Source organism: Mus caroli, unplaced genomic scaffold (assembly GCF_978045245.1).
Source record: "Mus caroli unplaced genomic scaffold, Mus_caroli_1 scaffold_15, whole genome shotgun sequence".
Taxonomy (NCBI): Eukaryota; Metazoa; Chordata; class Mammalia; order Rodentia; family Muridae; genus Mus; species Mus caroli.
In genome coordinates, this window is record NW_028227270.1 from 89,426,314 (window position 1) to 89,437,071 (window position 10,758).

A 10,758-nucleotide genomic window follows, 5' to 3' on the forward strand; every position below is an offset into this window, starting at 1 on the left:
ATACAGAAATTATGGTACATTTACACAATGGAGTACTACTCAGCTATTAAAAAGAATGAATTTATGAAATTCCTAGCCAAATGGATGGACCTGGAGGGCATCATCTTGAGTGAAGTAACACAATCACAAAAGAACTCACACAATATGTATTCACTGATAAGTGGATATTAGCCCAAAACTTAGGATACCCAAGATATAAGATACAATTTGATAAACGCATGAAACTCAAGAAGAATGAAGACCAAAGTGTGGACACTGTGCACCTTCTTAGAATTGGGAACAAAACACCCAGGGAAGGAGTTACAGAGACAAAGTTCGTAGCTGTGATGAAAGGATGGACCATCTAGAGACTGCCGTATCCAGGGATCCATCCCATAATCAGCTTCTAAACGCTGACACCATTGCATACACTAGCAAGATTTTGCTGAAAGGACCCAAATATAGCTGTCTCTTGTGAGACGATGCCGGGGCCTAGCAAACACAGGAGTGGATGTTCACAGTCAGCTATTGGATGTATCACAGGGCTCCCAATGGAGAAGCTAGAGAAAGTACCCAAGGAGCTAAAGGGATCTGCAACCCTATTGTTGGAACAACATAATGTACTAATCAGAACCCCGGACTTCTTGTCTCTAGCTGCATATGTATGGAAAGATGGCCTAGTCGGCCATCAATGGAAAGAGAGGCCCATTGGACTTGCAAACTTTATATGCCTCAATATAGGGGAATGCCAGGGCCAAAAGAATGGGAATGGGTGGGTAGGGAAGTGGGGGGCGCTATGGGGGACTTTTGGGATAGCATTGGAAATGTAATTGAGGAAAATATGTAATAAAAATATTAAAAATCAAAAAAAAGAAATTATATGCTGAGAATGAAAGATTATGAAGAAAAACCACACAGTTAAAAAAAAAAAAACAATCGCACAAAATGATACCCAAACCCTATCCGGATATTCAAGTGCTAGAAAAGATGTTCCAGTCTTGAGGGAAATCAAGACAACATGAGACTCTGGTTTTGCCCCAAATATTTATTCTGCAAATATAAGACTGCCTGTATGGATTTTCTGAAAAGAAATGCCATTTGAGGCAGGGAGTTAAGGGCTCCCTGCAGTCCAGAAGAACTTTGTGTCATATGAACTTTTCCCATCAGGTGGCGATGTTGTGCCACAAAAGGAAAATCATTTCCAACTACTCTTGCTCTGCAAAACTTGGGAACAACTTTCTAAAAAAGATTGTTCTGCCCATCCCAGCTCACCACCAACTTCCCACAAAACTGGGAGGTATGTTCACAGATTCCTAAGCTCAAACTTTTAGCAGCTCTGGGATTCCTTTCGCTGTGTATGAGCTCTTGGATCTAGTTTGCCCTGTGTGTTACCACCATTTTCTTTTCAGTGTCATATCTGTGACTATGGTTCCTCTGGTCAACCCAGTCTATTAGCCTCCTAGAAAACAACTCAGTTACTGCAAGGAAACAAGGAATAGCAGACTCCCCTGAACTACTGGGCTCACCGTACCCCAACTGAGTGAGAAAGGACTGTCCTTCAGCGCAGACCTCCAGTAGGTATGATGTCTGCCATCTTAGCCCATCGAGTGCACAGCTCTGTAATAATGCTGCCATTCCTACCACCCACCTCTGGCATTGTTTCATTTTCCCAAGCCAAGTCTACTCACTGAACGCTGACTCCCCTGCCCCTCCTCATCCAGCCACGGCCTATCCCCCTACTTCTGTCTATATGAGTTTTACCTCTATTAAGTGGAACATAGAGTATTGTCCTTTGTATCTCTCCAGTTTACCAAACCTCAAGGTTTACCATGTGGCACCTTTTTAAATCTCCCTTCCATTTTTAGCACCAAGTTCTGTTTCACCATTCTGTTGCAATATACCCACACCTGTGTGTTAACAACCATCCGGAAACGAGCCTTTGCATTGTTTCTACCCCTTAGCTGGATGTGTAGGCACATCTTTGCATTTCTGCTTTCAATCATCTTCTGTGAGTACCCAAAGCTGAACTGCTGGATCACGTGGTGATTCTGTGTTTAACCTTTTGAGGGGCCATCATGCTTGCCACAGTAACTGCAGGAGTTTACAGTTCCAGCAGTCCCTAGGGTGCACAGTGGCTGAGGAAGTCTGAAGGGGGTAACTGAAGGCACTTTTTTGATGGCTTTTCTGGGCAAAGTGGGGGTGTGAGCATGCCAGTTTCGGGTCATTGGGTATAGAGAAGGATGTCAGGGGGGCTCACACATGAGTCCCCACAGCCAGATCTTGGACAGGGCTTAAAAGTGGGGCCAAGCAACTGCAACCCATGTATGGTTTCCTGGGCCAAAGCTAACATGCAGAACTTTACCCCAAGCATCCATGTCTTTTCTTAGGAGCCGACTTGAGTCAGAGGAAGTCACTAAGTCCTTTACATCTTTCTGAGGTCCACAGAGGGTTCTTTTTTTCTGTTGTAAGAGTTTTATCACGTTTAGGCATTTTATCAGTGAAATAAAATTTTTGTACTATGGTCAGCAGACAAGCTGTTCAGCTGTTCATCATAAGGTTCATTTGGGTGACCAACAGCACTGCATCGATATTGGCTTGTCAGGGTGTGATTTGAGCTACTGTTCCACACACCTGCCCAAGGCACTGTCACCCATTCTCAGAGGATTCTGTCTTCTGGAACCCAGTTCTCTATGTGTGCACACTTAGAGTCAGTATGAGGTGATAAGACTCACTTTATAGCACTGGTTCTCAACCTCTGGGTCATGACTCCTTTGGGGGGTCATATACCAGATATCCTACATATCAGATACTTATAATACAATTCATAACAGTAGCAAAACTACAGTTAAGCAGCAACCAAATAATTTTATGGTTGAGGGGGTCACCACATGAGGACTGTACTAAAGGGTTGTAGCATTAGGAAAGGTGAGAAGCACTGGTTTAAAGGAAAAATCTGTGCTGGCATAAGCTCTGTTTGTTTCGTCTGTAACAGTGCTAAGCCCTGGGTTTTAAACACCCCAGCTTAAGGTCTGTCATTTTAAAGAAAGTCTTATTCGTGCAAAACATACACAAAATGTTCTGGTGAACTTCACACCAATGTACACAGGTTAAGAAAAAACAAAAATGAAACAGACATGAAGACCTGTTAAGTGACCATATCAGACAGGCTCTTCCAGAAAGCATCCCAAGTACAGAGAGTGACTCAGAGCTGGGACAGCTGTTGGGGGGCCATGTCAAAGAGTTCAATCTGTCTTCCACTGTGGAGCAGAACCAATGCTCTGGCCCAAGAGAAGAGAGGTATAATCTTTCGAAGGAAAACTTGTCCTAAGGATGGCATTGATATTAAAACTCTGCACAATGTCTTGGATGCTTCCATACAGTACAGTCAGGACATTAATATGTTCATTAATATGTACAGATGACTTACAAAGCAAGTATTCCTGACCCAGTTCAGTGAGGGTAGGCAGCACTCCCAAGATTACACAGCTCTTAGGTGACAGCACTAGGGTCCAAAATTAGTAGTTGGACTCTAAGTGAAATAAAGGACTAACTTATTTATATTGTATTTCATTAGTATTTGTATGAGTGCATATATGTCTGTGCACTACTCGGTGCCTGGTGCCCATGGAGGGCAGAAGAGGGCATCAGACTCCATGGAACTGGTGCTGTAGACAGTTGTAAGACACAATGTGGGTGCTGCAAATTAAACCCAGATCCTCTGGAAGAGCAGCTAGTGATATAGGTCAGGCACTGTTGGAGTGCTGTACACCTGTGATCCTACCTCTTGGGAGGTAGAGCAAGAGGGTTTTTGTGAATATGAGTTCAGTCCATCTACATGAGACCCTGTCTCAAACCATCCCACCACTACCCCCAAAAAGAAAAAAAATGTGGGATATTAACCTCTATTCTGTAGTGCTTCCAAATGAAAATTAATTTAAAATTCTAAATGAATTTCCCTATTCTAATTTGACCATCCTCATTTAAGTTGACTCTTGCTAAACAACAACGTCGTCACTAGAGGGCAGCGAAGATACCTGGCCTGTTTTTCTTCTGCTGGCTGAGAGAGGAGCCAAAGTTTTCTGTGAATCTGAAGAGGCTTCAGAAATCCGCACCTAAGTTTACCTACACAGTGGGAACTCACCAGATAATACAACTGTCCACAGACCTCCGTGGTACACTGCAAGTCACAACAACACCCCCACCAAAAACAAACAAACAAACAAACAAACAAAAACAGCTAAACGCAAGCTGCCAAAACCTCTCAAGTAATCATTTTAAAAACAACAGCCCTCTGGATGTCTGGCCAAAGAGAACATCTTTGATTGGATAAAGCCTGAGCAATGGCCGGGGCAGCATTCACTGTGAGAAGGCATGGGGCAACCAGTAGATGCTAAGCAGAGAGAGTAGCAGACTGGGCTGGGGGGTCACATAGGCAGAACATATTTGCAATGAGTGAAGATTTCTTAGCAGTCATTCCACTCCTTCCAAGTGTCAGCCTCATGCTGTAGACTGACCCTGGCCATGGTGCCCTGCAGCCTCGCTTCATTTGTAAGTTGTAGTATGAGTAGAATCAGGCCAGTTTCAAAGTCTGGGTCCTGAGTGCCTTGAACTTCCATCTCTCCCTCTGTCTTTGTAAGATCTCATGCCAAGTGACTCTAGGATTGGAAGAAAGACGACGACCCCCCTCCACAGGCTGTCTCAGCCTTCTGCCAACTGACCTATACTCCCTGGCACATTCCTGGAAACCTCCAGAACTGTGAACAAGGATGTCTCCCACATCCCAGGTCAGCCAGCGTCAGTGAACCTCAAACTCCCAAAGTTAGCCAGCATCTTATCAAAAATATTCCAAAACTAAACATGCAGAGATGTTTATCTTGTTATCTCTAAAGCCGATGGTGAAAGAATTTCCTTGGCAGTAGGTACTGTAAGGCACCTAGAGATGCTCTAAGGTCCCCGACACTCGAGACAGCCTAAAGGTGAGCACTGCTGTCAATCTGCCTGCAGGCACCACTCCTTACTCTGGACAAGACAGCTTCATCTTTTTCTTTTGTTTTATGTGTCTCTCCCCACACCTTCTTTCTGTTGTTGTTGTTGTTGTTGTTTAGGACAGGATCTCTAGTTTAGGTTGGCTTCAAACTCCATAGCCTAAAATGACCTTAAACCTTAGAATAAGAAATGATCTCTCCACCTCTACCTCGTGAGTGCTGGGGTAATGGGCCTGAACTGCCATACCTGGTTTATTGGGTGCCAAGGATTGAAGCCAGGGCCTCCAGCGGGCTGAGAAGGCCTTCTACCAACTGAGTCGCATCCCCCTCCCCAAGCTGTCCTCTCTTGAATTCCAGTTTTGTCTGTGACTGCAATGATGGCTACTTTGGGACATTTCAAGGGGGCGGGGGGGGCGTGTGCAGGTTAAAGGGCAACCTTCCTCCTGAGTCCTTTTCTAGAGTGTGTTCGTTTTTGAGATGCTATAGCACTGTACTTGATGTGGGGAGGGTAGAACTTCACTGGGTTCACAGTTACAGAAGCTGCAGAAGTCCAGGGGCTGCATCTGGCTCAGAAGACGGCAGAAGACATCATGGCAAGCAGAGAGGGAAAGAAGGAGAGTCAGGATGCGAGGCAGAAGTTGGGTTGGGTGGGGGTCACTAGTTAATTTATGAGCTCAGACCCCTCATAGCCTAACCATTTCTTAAAGGCCCCCACCTCTCAACTCAGTACTGATGAGATTGTCTAAGAACTCGCTCGGTTGGGGAGGAGGAAGGAGGAAGGGACGTTCAAACTATAGCACCCAGCATTCAGTAAGTGCTCAATAAATGCTACCAGCTGAAAGCATAGCGTCACTGTTATGTTACCTGTTGTTTGCATCAGATACCGCAGCATTTACACTTTAATATGCAGATGTGTGTACCCAAAAACGACACCCTCGGGGCATCAAAAGCCCTCTAGCCAGCAATTTTCTCTGGTTGACTCGAAGGATCCAATCAAAAAATCAACACCCTAGAGCAGGGGTTGGCCAGCCCACAGTTGTAAACATAATTTCCCTGGAACACAACCAGGCCATTTATTTATACATTGTCTAAGACTACTTTTGGCGATGTCAAACTATTTACCATCCACTGCTACAAAGGAAAGGTTGGCCAATCCTTGCAGGACAAGGCCTCCAGACACCCTCATCTAAAACTGCGTGCGAGGGATTATTATTTAGCAGTAGAGAATGTTGAAAACAGAGTACCTCTCCACAGGAAGACCAACAGAGTCAACTACCTAGACCCTTGCGGGCTCCCAGAGACTGAACCACCAACCAAAGAGCAGGCATGGCTGGACCTAGACACCGCAGCCCCTCCCCTGTACACATGTAAGCAGATGTGCAGCTTGGTCTTTATGCAGGTCCCTCAACAACTGGAATGGTGGCTATGCCTGAATCTGCTACCTACCTGTGGATGATGTTCCCCTAATTGGGCCACCTTGTCAGGCCTCAATGAGAGAGAATGTGCCTAGTCCTGCAGTGACTTGGTGTGTGTGTGTGTGTGTGTGTGTGTGTGTGTTGAGGGGGTTATACCCAGTGTGTGTGGGGGGGGCTCCTACTTCTCAGAGGAGAAGGGGAATGGGGAAGAATTTTGAGGAAGGGACTGGGAAGAGAGAGAAGCTGATATTGGGATGTAAAGTGAATAAATTAATTAATGAAAAAAGAAAAGAAAATAGTGTCCCTGGTTTACATGAAGGATGCCCAAGGTATGTGTCAGAGTGTAGGGTCTTTCAAGAGCAGGAAAGGCCTTTGAGATCACTGTGGGCCAGATAGCCTCTGGGTTTTCTAGATGGCTCTGCATCCTTATAGAGGCTTCTGCTTCCTGTGCCTCTTCCCAGAGCTGACATGCCTCCACCTGGCCCCTCCTCAGCCTCTCAGCCTACAGGGGGCGGGGGGGGGGGAGCTCATCACACTGAAGCAAATGAAGAAAGATTTCGTTTAAAAATGTTTATGTGGGGGACTAACTTTGGTAGTTCGACTCCAGCACCTATCGTACTATTGGCCCTTCAGCACTGGGTGGGAACTTTCAAGTGTCCTATGCCTTCCTGCAGTCTGGACTGTAAAGATTTTCTGGCCCAGCAGAGGCCACATGTACACAAGTCACTGAGAGCTCTTCACACCTCTGACGACACAGGACAGTATCCAGGCTGCAGAGCTCTGGTGCAGGGACACCCCCTGGAAAGACCAGTCCAGGTTCAGCATACCCAAGAAAGGACTCACATGTGAATTTCTCATCATGGAGAGTGGGTTTTTCTATAGGACCGGAGTTGGTATCAGGAGGCAAGGACCAAGACAAAGATTCTAAAACACAAGTCCCTTCAGATGCCCAGACTCCCATCCCCTCCAATGCTGAATGCCCAGGGTTGTGCTGAGCGCCAACCAAGCCCGCAGCATGTCCCCGCAGTTGAGTTGGCCTGATTTTGTCTGTGATGACCTGAGGCACATTCCCCAAACAGGCATATACCACTGAGCGATACCCCAGCGGTCCTTTTCCTTTACAATGTAGTTCTCTACCTGTTGCTATCTGTCCCTGTGTGGGACGGGACCAGAATTCTATCAGAGTTCTGCTCTGTGGCATAGACACATTCGCCCCTTCTTGGAGCCTTTGGTATTTTCCATGTAAAAAGTAGCCAGAGGCTACTCCTAAAGGGTAGGTGCTTGGAAAGGCTTGGCCCTTGATGTGATTCTAGAAGAGTGACCTTCAGCTTTATGGGGAAACCTGGAGTCTGTATGTGTGGCTAGCAGAGGCACCAGCTGGGCTCTCTAAGAGGATTCCAGACCCAGGCCTCCTAATGGAGAACCAGGCCTCTTGGAGTTACCTCTGCAGCCGCGGAATCTGCCTCGGCCCCTCCGCTGCTCTTGTGGTCTCCTTGAGGAGGGCAGGAGGCATTTCACGGTGGTGACTGTCTCATCATGGTGCCCCCTTGTCCTCATTGCTGGGAAGCCTGCCGCTGATTAGGCCTCCTGCGGGTGGTCCCACCCCCCAGGGCTCCTTCTCTGCTCTTTGGCAGCGGGTGACACCAGCAGCCTTGGTTTTTCCAAGCAGGAAAAGCCACACTGAGCAGAAATTGGAGAGTGGCTTTTCTTCACGGTACACTCAACATCTAGGGCCTCTTTGGTTACCCCTGGAGGCTGCGGTCCACTGACCTGGCTACCTCTCTGGGAGGGAGGCAGGAATCCAGAGGCGCGCCCACGCACCCTGTGGGGTATGGCTCCCGACCCTCACCAACTCTGAGCCAGCAAAGTGGCTATGCAGCTTGTTGTATGCACTACGATGAAAAGTCCCTATTCCACGAGCATTCGACGAACAGCAAGGCGAGGCACAGGTGGACTGAGCTTCACAGACCTGGACTCCTTGGTGTAGTCTGATCAGCCACTTGGTGTGGAAATACGTCTATGACCCTGGGCTTACATTCTTACTTGATTTTCTAAACCTTGCTTCCTTTTTCTATGAAAACCTACCTGGTAATAACTGGAGAGAGGTTAAGTCGGGGGGGGGGTCTCCACTAAATTGTCTAGCAGTACAAACATTTGCTGACTGTTACTGTCTAACAGGTTAGGTTATTGACATATCTGTGGCAGGAGCCAAAGTGAATGTGGGATGGGTGGATGGTGCTTTCTGCAGTGCACGTTTGCCAAGGATCCCGGTGAATCTGGAGCAGCCTCAAATCTCCCCATCAAATGAGACTTTTAATCACACAGCACTTTATCCTGGGCCTGAGAGTCTAACAGAGAGTTGAGACGAGACGTTATCATTTCCTTTCTCCTCTCCCTTCCCCTCTCCTTTCCTCCCCTCCTATCTTCCCTACCATTGCCACTCTTCCATCCCCACCTTCTCCCTTGCTTCTCTCCCTCCCCACTTGCTGTCTTTCTTTCTACAGTGTTGGGAACTGTATGGAATCCAGGCCTTTACCTGAGAAAGGCAAACACCCCGAGCCTGAGCTAACCTCTAGTCCCATCCCTATCCTTAACCAAAGAGACTTCTCTGAAAGAAGTGATCTCTGCTCTGCAGAGTTTGGCAGCCAGGAGGACATAGCAAAGTGACATGACCACTCTTCGCTTTTGATGACGAATCAGAATGGGAACGTGACTAGGCACCCGTGCTCAGCAGCCAATCACAGTTTTGACTGTGAAAACGCATTGAACACTTGCCCTGTGGTAGGAAGAGAGCACTTGGCTTGAGTGATACTTCTCACTGAAGTGTCCCCATGGGCTTGCTGGTCCCCATCTTGATGCTGCTTCTAGCCAACCTCACGGAGGTACAAGTACACAGAAACTTCAGAAAGTGGTGAGGACCCAGCCCCCTCCCCCAACCCCCTCCCCCCAACCCCCTCCCCCAGCAGGTAACTGAACGTTCCCATCCATGGTCTGGGCTGCTGGTGACAGTTGTGGGGGTATGAACCAGGCTCTAGATTTGTCATCTGTGTGTCTCCTGGCAGTCCTGCCAGGTTGGGTTGTGACTGGCAAATAAACCCTGGACACAAACAGCAGCTACCTGTTTCTGAAAGGTCTCACTCACCTGCACAGCTCTTTCCCTAGTTCGTAAAGAGAACACAGGGAAGTTACGGAAAGCTTTGGGAGAAGTACTGGGGAGACATCAGCTTGATAAGGGGGCCATCCTAAAAACTGGAGGTAGGGGATGAGATCTCCCAGGTCCCCTTCAGGACTAGCGATTGGTTATAAATTACCAGTCTTCCATAGGGCTCACCAGGCCAGCACCACAAGTGGCAGTCATTCTCCCAACTCATCCTCAGTCTGTCCTTAATGGGAAAAGTGTCTGTCCCTGATATCCTCCGGGTTGGGTCTCCTAAACCTCCCTCAGTGTGGAAACAGGTGACTATTTTCAGGGGTACAACTTTTGGTAGCTCATGCTGCTGCTGCTGCACCTTGGCCTGTGAGAAGTCTACTTGAGGAATCAATGCTCTCCCACTCTCACAGTTCCAACAGTTGAGTATCTTGACTCCTCCCTCACCCCGCCCCCGCCCCGCCCCGCCCCGCCCCCCCTGCATGCCAAGGCACAGGCTACTTGGGACCTTCACTACACTCCTTTCTGCTTCTCAGTCCCATGGATCTTTAGATACCCGCATTAGTGCCACCGTTTCCCCCAGGAATCCATACAGCCAGTGAATGCTAGGCTCATCCCTATATTCCAGGGGTCTGTGACATACATGCCAAAAGTAGAAAGCAGATACACTAACTGGGCATGTGACCAAGGGTATGATCTCAGCACTTAGTAGGCTATCACAGTAGGGTTATGAGTTCAAAGCCAGCCTGGTCTTCACAGAGAGACTCTATGGAGAAAGAAAAAGGAACAGATAAACTTTAGCCCATGAGTGAGCTTGGTTTATGAGCACTGAAGTGTGGAACCCCATGTTACAGGAGGTGTACTCTAGTGAAGCCACGAGGTTCTTTGCAGAATGGCGGTGTGCAGAGGTAGCTACCCAACAGACATCTCCGAAAAGGGAAATTCCAAGTCCTATAGTATGCGCATTGAGAAGAGCATTTTCTATTCTTTTTTTTTTTTAAGATTTATTTATTTATTATATGTAAGTACACTGTAGCTGTCTTCAGACACTCCAGAAGAGGGCGCCAGATCTCGTTACGGATGGTTGTGAGCCACCATGTGGTTGCTGGGATTTGAACTCTGGACCTTCGAAAGAGCAGTCGGGTGCTCTTACCCATTGAGCCATCTCACCAGCCCGCATTTTCTATTCTTAATATTCACTAATCTTTCCAAGATGTTCCTTCCACTTGTG